At 45.0% G+C, this 17240-nt stretch overlaps 1 protein-coding gene across 17 annotated transcripts in view; it reads left to right on the top strand.

The window, feature by feature from the left end:
* Nucleotides 1–4700: 4700 nt before the first annotated feature.
* The window catches only part of LOC140631715 (transient receptor potential cation channel subfamily V member 3-like), a 541542-nt gene continuing 529002 nt past the window's right edge, over nucleotides 4701–17240 (top strand). For all 17 annotated transcript variants that reach the window (XR_012029200.1, XR_012029206.1, XR_012029205.1 and 14 more), the window contains exon 1: nucleotides 4701–4918. The gene's annotated coding sequence lies outside the window, so the exon portion shown is untranslated. The remainder of the gene's footprint in view (nucleotides 4919–17240) is intronic.

Genomic DNA, 17240 nt, shown 5'->3' with positions numbered 1-17240 from the left:
CCCAAAGAGGCAGAACACTCCAGATTGGTAGGTGGCAGGTTTAAGGGATATAAAGCCAAGGGATTTATATAGGAGACTTGTTTTGGGCAGCCACAAGCCCACCTGCCATTATCTTAGAAGTTTATATAGAGGCCTTCACAGGGTTTATTCATATATACTTTCCAGTTCTTTTCAACCATACTTTATTTTCTTAAGACTACGACCTTGAATTGGCTCCAGCAATGGGATCATAAAGTTTTGTTTCACTTTGTTTCACTTAAGCACAACTGTTCCATCATCACCACAATGTTATTATTTGTAGGCAGAAATTATCACTGTGTGATTAGGGGGTGGGGATGGAACATATGAATCCAACTTCTGCCATCTATTCCCGTCTGTCATATTTAACAAGACATTCGTGTCCATGTGAGCCTGTTTTCACCTCTACCAAAGGAGTTTTATCAAGAGATTACAATAACAGAAATAACATATTTAATGTATTAAGATGCTACAATAAGTGTGATGCACAGTATGGTCATATCATTAGCAGAAGTGTGCAAAAACCTGGGCACCAGATGCAAAAACCAGAATGCAGGACTGGTATAAAGGCTTTCTTGCAAAAGAGCCTATAGTTCTGGAGTGCAGGAGAGCAAGAACCAGGCAAGCTGCCCACTGACTGGAGCCAGATGGAAAGGGAGTGCAAAGATGGTGCCCACTTAAAAAAAGGAAAAAAAAAGAAGAAGGAAAGAAGAAAAATGAAAAACAGGAAAGAAGAGAAAGAAAGAAAGAAAGAAAGAAAGAGAAAAAAGAAGGAAAGGAAGAAAGAAGAGAAAGAGAAAGAAAGAAAGAAAGAAAGAAAGAAAGAAAGAAAGAAAGAAGAAAGAAAGAAAGAAAGAAAGAAGAAAGAAAGAAAGAAGAAAGAAAGAAAGAAAGAAAGAAAGAAAGAAGAAAGAAAGAAAGAAAGAAAGAAAGAAAGAAGAAAGAAAGAAAGAAAGAAAGAAAGAAAGAAAGAAAGAAAGAAAGAAAGAAAGAAAGAAAGAAAGAAAGAAAGAAAGAAACCTGCAGCCCCCTGGCTTTAGTGAGACAGGAGGAGAGCTGGAAAATGGGCCAGCCAGTTCTGTCCACCTGTGAATCTCTCAGCACTGGCTGCCCTTCTGGCCAGTGTGTGTGTGCGTGTGTGTGTGTGTGTGTGTGTGTGTGTGTGTTTTAGGTGTGTCAAGCCAATATTTGCTTTAAAAATGAAGAAATGAGGGTAGCTTAGCAGTGGAGTGTCTGTCTTTGGCTCAGGTCATGATCCTGGGGTCCTGGAATTCAGTCCCACGTGGGGCTCCCCGCAGGGAGCCTGCTTCTTCCTCTGCCTGTGTCTCTGCCTCTCTCTGTGTCTCTCATGAATTAATAAATAAAATCTTAAAATAAATAAATTTAAATGACCAAATGAGTCCCTTTCTCAGAAAGTCTGGGCACTTTGCAAAAGGGCAGCTTCTGCGCTGGGCCCAGGATGGGGGCATCTGAGGGGACCCTTAATAACTGGCTCCTCAGTTGGCAAGAGTGCACCCTGCACCTCCTGTTCCTGCTCCTGGGTGGGGGCTCCAATGGTCTGCAAAGCCACCTGTTCTGGGGGCTCACCTTTCAGGTGCTGGTCTTAAACTTGGGGTACCCAAAGAGAAAGAGGCACCCTTGGCTCCTCAGGGAGAAGCTTCAAGGTTTGAATTACCTCCCACTTGCAGGCCTGTGCAGGGGGTGGGGTGGTGCTTATGCTGAGACTGCCCGTCCTACCTGTGACCGTGGGCTCTCTCACTGGCTGATGCCAAGAGGTTGTTCTGCTAATTTTGAGGTCTTTCTGGGAGGAAATGATTCCGCATATAACTGAATTCAGTGGTTCTGTGGGAGGAGGTGAGCTTAGGAGCTTCCTACTTAGCTATCTTGAACTGGACCTCCTGGTGATTCTGCTGGCAGGAGGGGTGAGGCATGGCCTATAGGAAAGAATCTGGAAGAATGACTCCTCCAGTGCCTCCACTCAAAGGTTTCAGCCCTGTGTTGGTTGCTGTTAATAGCTGAAAATGTAGTTTTATATATTTTTCCAGGTTTTGTAGTTATTTTATGGTAGAAGGGTAAGTGTGCTATTAGCTGTCTTGTCCATAACCAGTCTTTTTTTGTTTAAGATTTTATTTATTTATTTACTTACTTATTTACTTACTTATTTGAGAGCCAGATCAAGCTTGGAGAGGGATAGAGGAGGAGGGAGAAGCAGACTCTGGCTGTGCAGGGAGTGCCTCATGGGGCTCCAATCCCAGGACCCTGAGATCATGACCTGAGCTGAAAGGACACACTTAATCAACTGAGTCACCCAGCCCTCCCCCATCTTATTTAATAATTGAATACATGAATAAATCTTATGTCTATCCTTTGTGTGTGTGATTTTTGTTTGTTTATTTTTAAGTAGGCACCAGGCCCAAGTGAGGTTCAAGCTCACACCCCTGAGATCAAGAGTCTCATGTTCTACCAACTGAGGCAGCCAGGCACCTCATCTTGTGTGTGTGTGTGTGTTTAAACAAACCTAAAAGTTAAGATTTCAAAATGTATTTTATCTCTGGTTTCTCTCCTTTGCTTTACATCAACATCTGAAGTAACGATTTCTGGGGTTGACTTTTAGCATCTTATAAATTATTGCTGCACTTAATTTGGTTCATTCTCAAATCTAATAAGTAACCCTTTTATATTTTCCATATATACGTGTATATATATAATTTAATATAGATAATGCCATTTATATATAATTCTGTATATTCGAGATAGAGAGGTAGGTAGATAGATGATAAATTTGATAAATTTGCTGAACAAGGGCACCAAGCTCAACATCAAACACTACTCTGATCTAGCAGGAATATACTTACCAAGATACTTGGGGAAGCTCTGCCAAACTGTTAGTTTCAGATGGTTCAATGTTAACATACAATTTACACTTACCTTGTCCATAAAAATAATGAGAAAGTTAGCTAGAACTGGGTTCATGAGTTTAATGAAGAAAGAAAAAAGTGAAGCAAGTCTGATAAAATATTTTCATTAATTGGTTATTTTGTTTTCAAACCACTGGCAAATGATTTATTTCATGATCTCTAGAATATTGTCAGTAATCCATCTGACACTTAATCACTACATAGATAGTGAGCTATCTATATAGTTCTCTTATATAGATAAAAGAACCTACCTTTAAAAAAATTGGGATATTTTTATATGCCCATTCTTCTGGCCTCCTGTATGTTGTTTATGGATTTACCAAATATCATCAAAAGTACTCCCATTTCCACAGGCAAATAGCCATTTTATGTAATGGAAAAGATATTTTAAATTTGAATTTATAATCATCCTACTAGCTACATAACGGGCAATTTGTCTAGTCCTTTAAATTTCTGTCCTTTATTAAATGGGAGTAAAATACCTTTTTTGAATGTTTGCTTTGGAGATTAGGGAAATGAAGGCTATTATATTTCCACCTGAGAGGTTTCCAAACAAGATGGCTATTGTATTAATAGGTATTATCATTCCAGATGTAATTCAGGAGCTTGGATATTTGGATTTAAGTGGCCACATGCTTTCTCACTAGATTTTTCCTATTGTGATCTTAATTGTCTCCAAACGATATCTAGTGTCTTCTCTCCTAAAGACAGTTATACCTAAAAGATAATACGTAGACTCAGAATGGAATTTGTGTACTTCTGTTTCTCTCTTAACATGACTTATTTTCCCAAAGAGCTCTTTTCCTGTTTATTTTCCTGCTCCAAATAGATTAACAAAATCATTTTGCCTCTTCCCATATTATCAAAAGTCTCATTTCATACCATGCTCTAACTTGCTTTATTGCCCCCCCCCCCCCCGAGTTACAGTTACTGTCTTCTCCTTCTGTATGACATTATCCTGTCATTGTTCCTTACACGATCTTTGAAAAACCTCCAGATCGCTGTGGAGCAGCCTTGTGGGTATCTCCGCAACTTTGGCGTCTTTCCCCGTTTCCCTTATTTAGTGAGCTGAGCGTTACCCCCCTCCCCCTCCCCGCCTCCTGCTCTCCTTTTCTTTCCTTCTTTCTCTCTCGTAGCTTCTCATTCCTCTTGGGTCACATAGAAAATTCAAAAGTCTGGCCAGCAAGGTTGGACGTTTCATCTTCTGATAAAAATAAAATAAAAAAAAAAAAAAGGTGCGTGTGCTCGCGCACGCGCGTGTGAGTCCTCTAAAGTGCGTGTTTCTCGTTTGGTCCTAAGGTGTCCGTTTCTGGAAGAGGAGAAGCCGGGTCCGTCACGCTCGCTCTCCTACGTTGTTCTGCGCGAGGAGGCTCTCGCCGAAGGAACGACAGAAAAAGCGAGCGTCGGGCTGCGGGGCGAGGCACGGTCCTCCACGCGGCCACTGACGCCGTAGCGGGCGGGGAGCCGAGCGCGCTGCCCCTGACCCGCCAGGGCGGTCCCCGCGGCAGCCACGAGGGCGCACGCAGAGCGGCCCCAACACCTGCGGCGCCGGCCGGGCCTCGGGGCTCCCCCCCACCCCCCGGCGCAGAGCCCGCAGAGCCCGCAGAGCCCGCAGAGCCCGCACGCCGGGGCCGAGGGAGCCCGCACGCCGGGGCCAGCGGGGCCAGCGGGGCCAGCGGGGTTGCGGCGCGGCGCGGCAGGCGGCCTGCGCGGTGCGCCCGGTGCTGGCGGGCCCGGGGGGGGGGGGGGGAGGAGCCCGGGGGGGGAGGAGGAGGAGGAGGAGGAGCAGCAGCAGGAGCGGCGGGCGGTGGCCACGACCGCCACCACCAGGCAGAGGAAGAGTTCGCGGGGACGGAGAGACCCTCCTCCCCCTCGGAGCGTCCGCCGTCAGCTCTCGGAAAACCAGAATCCAAGATAAAGGAGGAGGCGGAAAGAGGGAGAAGGGAAAAGTGGGGACGGAGACGACGGCGACGACGTGAACGGTGAGCGCCGGGGCGCGGGGAGCCCGGGGCGCGGGGGCGGCGTGCGGAGCCGGAGCCCGAGCCGGAGCCGGAGCCGGAGCCCGAGCCGGAGCCCGAGCCCGAGCCGGAGCCAGTCGGAGCCCGAGCCCGAGCCGGAGCCCGAGCCCGAGCCCGAGCCGGAGCCGCAGCCCGCGGCGCCACCTCTGGGGCAGGTGCCGGCCCGCCGCGCTGCCTGGGACGCGGCCGCAGCTGCCCGCGGCGGAGCGCTCTGGGACCCGGGGCGCGCAGCGGGGGCACGTGGGCGCCGTCCCGAGCCCGGTCCGCGGGGGTCCGCCGGCGGCAGCCTCCTCGGGCCGGGGCGCGCAGACGCGGGAGGGCGGCCGCGGGCGCGGCGTGCGGTCCCGGGACCCCGGCTCCCTGGGCGCGGCGCGGGAGGCCGCCGCGGGACGCTCGCCCGGGCGCAGCGGGCAGGTAACGGCTGCGCTCCCAGCCGCGCGCGGGGCGAAGGGGGCGGCGGCCGCGGTGGCCCGTTGCTCGCCTGACTGCGCCGGGAGGCGAGGAAAAAGTTTTCGGCCTGGGTAGGGAACGCCCTTGCCTCGGGGAGTGCACGCAGGGCACTGGAGAGGGCGCGGGGAGCCGGTCGGCCGGTCGGGGGGCGTGTCGGAAACTTGCCTCCAGACCGCGCGCGACCTTGTGCCGAGCGCAGCGGGGGGCGCGGGGGGCGCGGGGGCCGCGGGGGGCGCGGGGGCCGCGGGGGGCGCGGGGGCCGCGGGGGGCGCGGGGGGCCGCAGCGCCTGGATCCCGCGGCGGCGGCCGGAGGGGGCTCGGGACGCCCCGCCCGCGCTCGGAGCCTCCCCCGGGAGGGACGCGAGGCCCGGAGCGTCGGGGCCAGAGCAAGCGCTCGGCGCGCGGCGTGCGTGTGTGTCCGTGTGCGTGTCCGTGTGCTCGTGCCTGCGCGTGGCTTCCCTCGCGTGACGCCGAGCGACGCTGTCCGGGAGGCCGCGGCCGGCGCTCGGCAGCCCCGAGGCGGGGGGCCGTGGGGACGCGCCCAGCGTGACGCCCGGGCCGAGGCGGGTAGCCCGGGGCGCACCGGGCCGACCCCGAGAGTCCCCGCTGCGGGCGGCCGCGCCGCCTGGCCCGACCTCCTCCCGGGACGCCGCCTCGGACCGGCCTCTGGCCGCCGGGCTGACTTCCGCGCGGTCTTAGACCGGGAAGGGGGCGGCAGGCGGGGGGACCGGACCCGAGCGGCAGGTCGGTCGTCTTCGGGCCGCGCGGGCCGGAACTGTGGTCCTGTTCGGGGCGTGTGTGCGCGCGTGTGTGCGCGCGCGTGTGTCCGTGTGCGTGTGCGTGTGCAACTCTCCCGGCACACACGCTGGAAGCGGTAGAGGGAGCGGGGGCTTGGGAACCGCATCCCTGTGGACAGATGACAAGAATGCAAACACTCCTTTGCCAGCAAGTGTCGCCTGAACCTGTCCGATGGCTGTAAGGTTATGCTGTCCTCCGGCTGTCTGTGTTGCGACGTAGAGAGGACGGCTCTTCTTGGGAGGTAAATGGATTTATCCGAGCGTTTGTGTTGTTAAGGACACCGGTTATATCACTGCATGCTTTGCACAGACCTTTCATTCCTCTCCTGGCCTCTGAGTTCCAGCAAAACAGATAGCCTAGGCCCCCATTTTGGGTCTCTCCGGGTTACTATTTGAAAAATAATCTTTTTTCGAAGTGTATTTGTTGATTACGTAGTCCCAAATAATTTCATATTGTGGTATCATTAAGTTGCGTGAAACATTCATCACTATTTCCTGTGTTTAAAACAATGCTCCTATATTTACTTAAGAAAGAGACCCTGCCTAAGGAATGCACTTAAGAAAGGGGAGAGCTGAACCCAGAACAAATACTTGCACATAGACAAAGTTGTGATAGTCATGTATTAATTTTAAAAGATTGGGCTCTTTCTGTTCCAAACGCGGTGGGATATATATGGCGTTGGGTGCACCCTCTTGTTAGGGGAGCTGGTATTGCGAAGAATACGTAGAACATGCCTACTTCTCCAGTGTGCATTCCGCATGCCACAGAATCCTATCCCTGAATAGCGTATCTTGAGATTTTGTTTACATGGTTTGTCTCAATTAGCTTAATATATAATTAGCTATTGTTGAGTTAGAAAGCATGTTATTTTTAAAAGGGTTTCCGTATGGGATATAACTTTATCTTAAATTACTAAATTAAAATCATTTATGTTGCAGATGTGATTTAGACTGTTTCTATAAGCTGGGGGGTGCTGTAAAATTGAATTTAACATGAAAGTCGTGATATTAAAGTGCCATTTATGTAAATGACATCAAATAATATTTATTCAAATAGACTTGATATTTAAAAAAGAAAATGAAATAAAGAGATTTTGAAAAACCCTTGACAATGTATATCTTTTGCATGGAAAATTATTGTAAGAGAAAAGTTTAGTTTGGAAAATTTGTGGAATTGGTTAACATACAGAGAAAGACTGAGAGCGTTATAAGAGTAGTTCTGCATTTAACTTATTTAGATACTTTGAAGTTAGAGAGATGTATGGATGCACATTACTCTATTTTTCTTTTGGGGAAAAAGGGGAATATCACCTCAAAAGTATTATTTATTTCTGAAGATGATTAAGCATACTGAGTTCTTGAGGATGCACCCATTTTCTTTTCCTTATAAAGACAAATGATTTACTTTCGTACTGAAAGAAAATGTGTTGTTTAAGGTACAGTGTGGTAAAGGTGTGAATGTCTTTTAATGATATTTTAGCTTTTAACTGCGGGCAACCTGTTGAGAATGAGCCTGGGGAAAAAAAAAAAAGCATAAAATTCACAAACTAGAATTTTAGAATCCACACCAGTAAATTGGATAGAAAGAAAATTAAATGATGTAATTAAAAGCAAAGTTCCCATGTGCATTTGCAAATTATAAAGTAATAATTTTGTTCAGATTTTTACCTAAGATTTCCTCTGTCATTTCCCGGGCCAACATGTTGTCCTTGCCTAGCAAAGTTAACATTGGAAGAATTACTTGCCTACTCCTACATGGCCTGGACATTGTCACTGTAACTATTAAGAAACTAGGTCTTCTTTGCAATGCAGGGAAGTTTATACTGAGAACAGCTGTGGTGTAGTGGCACTTCAGATATGAAATGAATGAATTGTGAATCATGAAGATGGAGTCTCTGATGGGTATGCAGAGAGATGCATCTGTCCTTCACTTATGGAATCTAATTTTAGGTCATAATATATTGTGACCCATAGCATTATCTTCACATTGTAGTTCTGAAGGATCAGTGAGTACTTGGAAAGGTTTCATTTTATACTTCATTTAATATAATTCGTTTGTGAATTTAAAATACACTTTTCTTGCAAGAGAATATAAAAAAGACATAGATGGCTCCAAGAAAAAGTTAATTGCCTCTACCTACCATGGTTATTTAAAAAAACAATAATCAGCATAATAAATTATGCCTTATGCTTAATCCTTGAATGTGGTGCTTCCCTATGTGTGATGGCAGTGAAATGTTCCACAGGATTTTTTTTTTTTTTTTAACCTACCAATCTCATTTAGTCCAGTGGACTCTTCGTTATCAATCTTAACAGAACTTTGGGATAGAATTGCAGCCTCAGTGGAAAGTTTTGATTTTAGGGGAGAAAGGTAAAGAGATCATCTAATGAATTTGACAAGCGGCAAAGCCTGTCAAGTTGGAAGGTAATTTCTCACGTCTGATGGACTCTGTCTTTTCCATTAGGGAAGTGGTCCTTGTTCAGATCAAATTAGAAGTAGTTCTCTGAATCCTAAATCAGTAGTCATGGCCCTTCTTGCTCTACCAGCACTCCAGAAGAAAGTCTGTGTAGGCACCCCCTTTCATTGTTACCCTGCATTCGCATTCAGAGGGCTCCTTTAGACTGCTTCATTCCCTTCCATCTATCTTGGGCTGTATAGATCTGCATTTGTATTGCCTTCAAATAAGGAAATAAAGACAGTTTTGTTGCAGTGAAGCTATTGAAAATATTAAATCACAATGGACCTTAGAAAAAAATTGTGTTTCCTCCCTAGCGGCATACAAGTGGAGGGGAGAAGTAGTTGCCCTGTGCTTGCTGCAGAGTGCTTTTGAGGGTCCAAAGAAGTGATGCATGTGAAAGTGATTTTTGAACAGTCCCTGAAGCACTATTAAATGTGATGTGCGATTCAGACCCTTAATTAATATTATTTGATGTCAGGTACGGAGAGCCAGAGTATAGGTGTCCCTCTGGCTCAGTAGTCGGTTGCCTTGTGTTCCTTTTTGTGCACATGTTTTGGCAGCTTGTAGACTCCCCAGCCTCTGGCAGGCTCTCCCCTTTCAGGCTGGCAGTTCTGCTGTCCACCTGTTGAAACTTCCTGCTCATCCACTCCTGAAGGCCAAGTACTCTGGCTGGCATGCACCTTCTTAGACTTTTCTCTGCCCAGACTGTGGCTGCAGCTCCCCACATTGACACAGTCCTGAGATCCCTTGGCAGTGACAGCAAGCCAACAGAAGGCATATTTGAACCACTGCCACCTTCTTCCCACCCTGAAGCCAGCTAGAATAGGAACACTTCGAGGAGAAACAATGATGGGAGAAAATGTGTGAATAAAATTGGACAAACAGTAGCCGGCAGATGCATGGCAGCTTTGAGCTCTAGCCTTCTCCTGCCCTGTGCTGCGTGAGACTTAGAGGCTGGGCTTCTGGATTCTTCTACCAGTGAACTCCACAGAACGGAATGTGAGCTTGGTTCACCTGGCCTAACCCCAGTGAGCTCTAGTGTTTGCCATGCCTAGCTGGCCTCAGTTTCTCTTAACTCTTGTCATATTTGCCATCTCTGAGGCTAGCCTTCTCCTATGTTTGCATTTTTAGTACTAGACTCTTGCCTGGAAGGACTTTAGCGATGACCTTGGCAGTGAGCCTCACCCTTGCCAAGAACTTCTCTCCAGGAGCAAGACTGTTCTTTCTCTTCTAAGTCTCTGATGCAGCCCTAAAGTGGACAACCTCCCCCACCCCCGGCCTAAGGCTCAGCCACCCTCCTGACAGTGTATCGTTTCTGCCTGGAGACTTGTGCAGCCAAGTTCCACTTGACAAATAAAATCTCCTTGTGTGTCATTGTTGGCAGGATCAAATCTCAGTTCTCCACACTCCTCCTGGCCACTGTAATTTGAGTTGCTGACTATCCACTACAAAATTAATTCTTCATTAGGTCATTTGTTCTAGCCTAGCCCTAGCTTATTTCCTGTCCCCAGTGTTCCCTTGAAATCTGGCACACCAGCTGAGCCATGACATATTCTACCTTCAGTCACCCCTGCTGCAGGAAGTAGTGCTAGTATAGACATCCTGGGTCAGGCAGGATATCCTCCAACTACTGCTATTCAGATAAAATTCAGGTAAGATTAAGCCAAAGTAAAATATTACCAGCCCATTTCAGGGAGGTTGGGGCTACCAGATGTCTACTACAGAGAACCATGCATTTATGTGAGGTGTTCTTCTGCTAAGGTCTCCTAATTTATCACAGGTAGCCATGGCCATGGAATTAAACTCATACCAGAATATCCTGCTAATGAGCTTTAGGAGGAGGGATCTACCAACAGCCTTTGTCAAACACTTCTTTTAAACTTACCACTTTGGAGCAGATTCCCTTGTTGGAATTGCCCATGGGACTCAGTCAGGAGGAAACCCAGTTACTGTTCAACTAAGCACTTCTTGCCCACAGCCATTTGGAGTTTAATCTAGCCATCTCTTAACTCCAGTGGATCCCAATCCAGTTGTATTTGGCAGAAACCAAGAATCCATATAAATTTCAAGTAATCCTGGGTTCTATGTGTCTACTATGTATGTATCTATCTAGATAAATATCTGTCTATATCTATTTGTATTCACCGAGAAGTGTTATTGAACACAGTGATTTTTTGGTGTGATTTTCCATTTTTTTTTACTTCAAAATAGTCTAAAAGCACAGTTTATCTCATGTGGAGATCTCTCAAGTCGTCTGCATTGGAAAGAAGTTCTCATGCATAAAATGGGTGTGGAGATCCTCATGTCTTGTTTTCCTGTGAGTCCTCACATGATAATAACATGTACTATGTACATTACCTTGTGGGAAGGGAAACATTTGGGAAAACTGGAATTGACACAGTATTCCTTCATATGGAGTCTTCCTTTCTTTCTTCTTTGCCCCAAATCCCCAGGCAACCTTTTTCAACTTTCCTTGAGTGTAGCTATCATTCTGCTTTTCTTGTGATAAATTATTTTCAACCCTTTAATTCATTTAATTGTGAGAAACTGAAAATTTAAGCAACCACAAGGCATATGTCCTTCCACCAAATTTTGGTTGTACTGTCCTTAAGAGTAAATGTGACCGTCAAGGATAACCCCGGTAGGATTTGTGAAGTTAGATTCATGAGAGTATAAGTACATTTTAATTTGCTTGCCTGAGTAAAATGAGTCTGTCAGTCCATCTGCCTGTCTCTCTGTCTATCTGTTGTTTATCTACTTTCTCTCTGTCTTGTATCCATCTCTACTTTCCACTCACATGTGAGCGTAGATCTCTGTGGTAACTCCCCCTGTCAGTGTTCAGTGTTCATGTAACGTGCCAGGCACCAAGGACATCATTTTTTGGATTCACAAGAGAGTGAACCAGGGCTGTGCCTTCCAGGAGCTTATAATCTGCATGAGTTGAGGGCAACTCCAGAAATCTAATAGTTGGAAGGTGATGTTAGGTGCTGTATTGATTTCCCATGTGCCTTAAGTCAAAAGAAATGTATTCTCTCATAATTCTGTAGGCCAGAAGTCTGAAATCAAGGTTCAGGCAGGTGCACAATTCCTCCGAAGACTCTTGGGGAAAACCCTTCCTTGTCACCTGCAGCTTCCGGTGGCTGTTATATTCCTTGACTTATGCTGCCACTAGTCTCTGCCTCCTCTTTTTCTTGTGTGTCCCCCTCTCTATGTGCGTGTCTTATGAGGATACATGTGATTTCATTTAAGACCCACCCAGAAAATCCAGGATAAGCTCCTCCTTCCAGAAGTCTTAACCGTCACATCTCTTACCATATAAGATAATATTTACAGGTTTTGAGAACTAGTATGTGGACATATATTTTGAGGGACCACCGTTCGGTCAACTACAGATGTCATTGATGAGCAACATTCTACTTTGTGATTCCTTATTGAATTGTGTGTTCTGCAGGCTTTGAGAAATTAATGCTTGCAAGGTGGCCTTTTCCCTTTCCAGAGAGCAGTGAGAAGCAGATCCTCTTTATATCGAGTCAAAATTCTGATTCTTAGCTGTGCTTGTTTACCCTCCTAATAATTCTGAGAATTATGAAGAGAATGCTTCTGATCTTTCTTCCATAAGAAAATCCTTAAAGTGTAACGGTTTAAAGTTAATTCAACCTAGTGTTTTATCCCCTTTGAAATTTTTACCTTTATTCTTTTTTTAAGATTTTATTTATTTATTTGAGAAAGAGAGTACATGTGCACAAATTGGAGGGAGGGGAAGAGGGAGAAGGAGAAGGAGACTCCTCACTGAGCAGGGAGCCTGATGCGGGGCTTGATTCCAGGACCTTACGATTGTGACCTGAGCCGAAGGCAGATGCTTCACCCACTGAGCCACCCAGGGGCCCCTAAATATTTTTTAGCTTTATTCTTAATCTTTTCACTTGCACGGAGTGCCTAAGATCCAAACCCAATCCCCCCACACATACACACACCTAATTTCACTACCCTGTGACCCTAATCTTTGGCTCTCACCAGGTTCACAAAAAACACTCTGCTGAATGTCATCTGTGACCTCTTAGTCACAAAGCAAGTGACCCTTCCGTAGGTGTCCCCTGTGACTTCTTAGCAACACCTTTCCTCTCCCTTTATTTTCAAAGCATCATACTTCCCTGGCTCTTCTCCCCTGTGGCTTCTCTGCCTCCTCCTAGCCTCCCCACCCGTCTCTTAAGTAGTGCAAGGCTCTGTAAAAATTTCTCCTTGGCTGACGTCCATGCCTTTTCACCCCCTCCTCCTTTTATAATTGTATTAATTTTATGGCTTCTAGTGCCCTCAGTATGGATCACACCCATATCATGGTCTCTAAGCGTGGCTTGGCTTCTGGAGGGTGGATTTCCATGAGCTGGCTGGACAGCACAGCCTTCATCTGTTTCCTCCTTATCCTGCTCCTCTGGGGTTTCCTATTTCTATGAATAGCCTGACCATCCTACAGCTCAGCATTTCTGAGTAATCTTGATTTATGCCCTTCCATTGCCTCCCACATTTAGTCAGATGCCAAATTGTAATAATTCAACCAAGTAAGAGTTCAAACCTTTTGGCTTCTTTTCTTTCCTATTACCAGCACCTTGATTTATTGCTTTTCTAACTTTAGTGTGCATTCAAATCACATAGAGATCTTGGTAAAAGAAAGACTTTGGATCAGGAGGTCTGGGCTGGGGCCTGAGAATCTACATTTCTACAAGCCCAGGTGATGGGGATGCTAATGCAAGTCATGCCTTCTATACACTTTTCTCCCACAATCTCTGAGCTTCCCAGATGATTTCATTGACTATGCCCTCTTCTTCTAGTCTATTTTAATACAGATCACTTTTATTGAAGACCAATCTGACCATTTTTTTCTAGTATCCTCAGAAAACTGCTTTGATATCCTCTTCTATTATTATTGAATGACAATTAAATCTGTTATATCAGCATTCAACTAGCATTTGACTTGTTCTGTAGCTTGGATTTACATTTTAAATTCAATTCCAAGTCTCAAGGTCACCTTTCACTTTACCCCTAGCACTTGCTGTTCTGTATACGCTCTGCCATTTTCATGACTTTCATGTGTTTTTATGCTGCCTAGAATGCCCTTTCTTCCACATCCTCATGGGCCCAGATTTTAGCAATTTGTCAAGGACTGCTTGAACTGACATTTCTTACTATGAATTCATCTTTTAGTCTTTATCAGATTCTCAGTTCCATCACTGGTCACATTTACTCGTGTGTGTGTGTGTGTGTGTGTGTAAATTATTTCAAATACTGGAGTGTGAAGTCCTTGAAGATGCCATGTCTCATTTGTCCTTGATTGCCCTAAAGGACTCTATATGGAGTCTTCCTGTAAATGCTCAGTATACTCATCAACAATATAAAATGTATAAATAGAGGGCAGCCCCCGTGGCTCAGCGGTTTAGCACCGCCTTCGGCCCCCGGGTGTGATCCTGGAGACCTGGGATTGAGCTCCCTGCATGGAGCCTGCTTCTCCCTCTGCCTTGTGTCCCTGCCTCTCTCCCTCTCTCTCTCTCTCTCTCTCTCTCTCTCTCTGTGTCTGACATGAATAAATAAAGTCTTTAAAACAAAAGGCTATAAAATGTGTAAATATAGTATATTTGCTGCTTTATTGTTATGAAAGTAATAGAGATTATACTAAAAATCAAACATTACAAGAATATATATGATGTGAAAAGTAAAAGTCTGTCATGACCCAGTGCCTATGGTTAACAAATTTGGTACATAATCCTCTGATACTTCTTAAAATAAGCTCTGTACCCAGTGTGGGGCTTGAACGCCTGACTGCAAGATCAAGAGTCACATCTCTACTGACTGAGCCAACCAGGCACCCCAGTCCTCTGATATTTTTTCTGTATACATCCTCACATTTACTTTATACAAACCTGAGATAATAATATATTTTTGTGACCAGACTTTAAATGTAAATCTACCTCCCTAATTTTTAAAATCTGCAATGTTTTCCAAAATATCTACTGACTTCACTGCATAAAAATCAGTCCACTTAAAATGGCCCAGCAGAATAGAAATATGTTTACTTTGAAATTGTGATCAGTTAAGCTTGTTTTTATTCAGCACTTTCTTTGCCCCCGGGATTAGACACTTTAGATTTGTCAGAGTAAGACATAATACTGCCCCAATAGGCACAGGCTATTCTTGTACCTTCAGGCTAATGTTGGCAGGTGGGTTGGTGGAGATGTAGTGGTCACTCATGCTTGATGCCAGATTGCAGTCATTATGTTTGATGACATGGACTCTCAGATAGCTGAATTTTATATTGAAATTTAAACTTTCTGGTACTTTTAGATCTGTAAAGAGCAGATGATTCATTTTGAATTATGAATGTGGACATATTTATTTAACATACATATATATATGTATATTATTTTTTGTTTCATGAATGAATCTAAGCTTAGGGTAAAAGAACCAAAAAATCTCTAACAGAGATCTAACAAAATTGTTTTGTATATTTAATAAAAATGTAATTTAGGGAGAAGTGCCAAAAAAAAGTCCTATGTATTATGTCTTAGAATGTCAGTAAGTGAAGACACAATATAAGGCATTTGTTGAAAAGAAAATTCTTATAGAAGTAAAAATCAAAATTCCTCTAAGAATTTTGGAGAGACAACTCATAATAAAGATGCATGTTTGCTACTACTACCATATTTGTTCATTTTTGAAAAATCGTCTTTGTGGTAGAATTCTGGAAGATCATTTGCCTGGATGGTGGGAGGGGTGAAGTATGTTTGGGCATCTGCAGTTGTCCATGAAGCTGGTCATGTGTTATGAAGAAAAAATCTGGAAGTAGAAAGACAATAAACGGCTAACAACTTGGAAATGAATGAGACTCTTGTGGTCAGAGTTAGTGAAATTATATGGAGTACGTTTCTACATCTTATGTCTTATATTTGAGGAAACCAAGATCCCAAGACGTTCAGTGATTCACCCAAGGTCAGAGACTTAATAAGCCTGGGTCTTTGGACCCCACATCTGGATTTCTGTGTTCTTTCTGTGTTCTTCTGTGCTGAATCTCTTGCCTGGAGTCATATTCGCCTGGAGATCCCAGCTGCGATTTGGATTTTGGTGATGGCAGACCCAGTTCTCTTCCCTTGAGTGTGGAGCATCCATTTCTGGACATTTCCATGAATACTATCAACTGGGCACTTCTAATGTTCCATTTGGACATTAGAACCGATCACCTGTCCCCAAAATATTCCTCCTGTTTTTCCTATATTAATTGATTGTATCACAGTCACCCTGGGGTCTCAGAGTCCACCTTCTGCATCTTTATTTCCTGAACGTGTCTCCCGGCTCTCAGTCTGCTTTTCCCTATTCTGTAAGGAGGTCAAAGTCATTTACAGTTTCACTCAGTTCCACTGTCCTTTTCTCCCTCTGCTGGGGCATTGCGGCCACCTTGGGCTGCCGGAGGGTTTTTGCATGGGCCTTCATGCTCTTACCTCAGGGTTTCTGTCCAGAATCCCCCATGCCTCCTGAGATGCCAGCCCTGCTCTGACTGTGAGTGAGCCTGCAGATACTGGAGGCTCACTTTCCAGTCCTCTTGCCCCTTGGCTGTATTATTCCCCTGTCTGCTATAACATTTGCCATACTTGTTTGTACTGGAACTAAATTATGTAAATAAGGGGCTTCTCCTTTAGGTTTTCAGCATCTTATCTCATCGGGAGCCTCCATTATTTATTTTTCTATCTATAGTAACTTGGTGTTCCAATAAAAAATAAATAAATTAATTTAAAAAATAACTTGATGTTGTAAAATCTGAATGAGAAACTCACAGAATCTGTCCCTGTATGGGCAGAGATTTTTATGGGTTTTTTTTTTTTTTTTTTTTCACTGATATATCCCAAAGACCAAAAACAGCACTTGGCAACTAATAGACTCACATTATGTATTTGTGGTTAAGTGAATTCCCTCTTACTACTCCTTTTGGGGAGGAAAATTAAATAGGAGATTTAGCAGTTTTCAGTGTATCTTCATAATGACAAAATAGTTTGTATGTTAATAAACAGCAGTTCTTGATGAGTATCATACAGACCACAATAGAATTATCCCAGGTCAGACTCAGAGTTTCACTTGCTTTGGAGGGTTGTCTGTGTAGTTATAATGGTTACACTGGTGACCCTAACATTTTGAGAGGTGTGGTTCTTTCAGATAGCAACCTCCTAATATGGTGCCTCTCGTCAACTAGTGCCAATTATACTCTTGAAGTAGTCATTACTGGTTGATATCTTAAGTAGCCAACTCTCTTGAGGGATTCTTGTAACTACTGGAAAGATTTAGAAATTTTGATGTTTCAGGGCACCTGGGTGGCTCAGTTGGTTAAGGGTCTGCCCTCTGCTCAGGTCATGATCCCGGGGTCCTAGGATGGAGCCCCACGTTGGGCTCCCTGCTCGGGGTGTGTGTGTGTGTGTGTGGGGGGGGGGGGGGGGTTCTGCTTTTCCCTCTGCCTCTGCCTCTGCCCCTCCCCTCTCCTGCTCATGTTCTCATTCTCTTAACTAAATAAATGGGATCTAAAAAAAAAAAAAAAAAAAAAAAGAA

Source organism: Canis lupus, chromosome 4, assembly GCF_048164855.1.
Source record: "Canis lupus baileyi chromosome 4, mCanLup2.hap1, whole genome shotgun sequence".
In the NCBI taxonomy this organism is placed as follows: Eukaryota; Metazoa; Chordata; class Mammalia; order Carnivora; family Canidae; genus Canis; species Canis lupus.
Note: the sequence above shows the minus strand (reverse complement) of the source record. Positions and strands in the feature narration are given on the sequence as shown.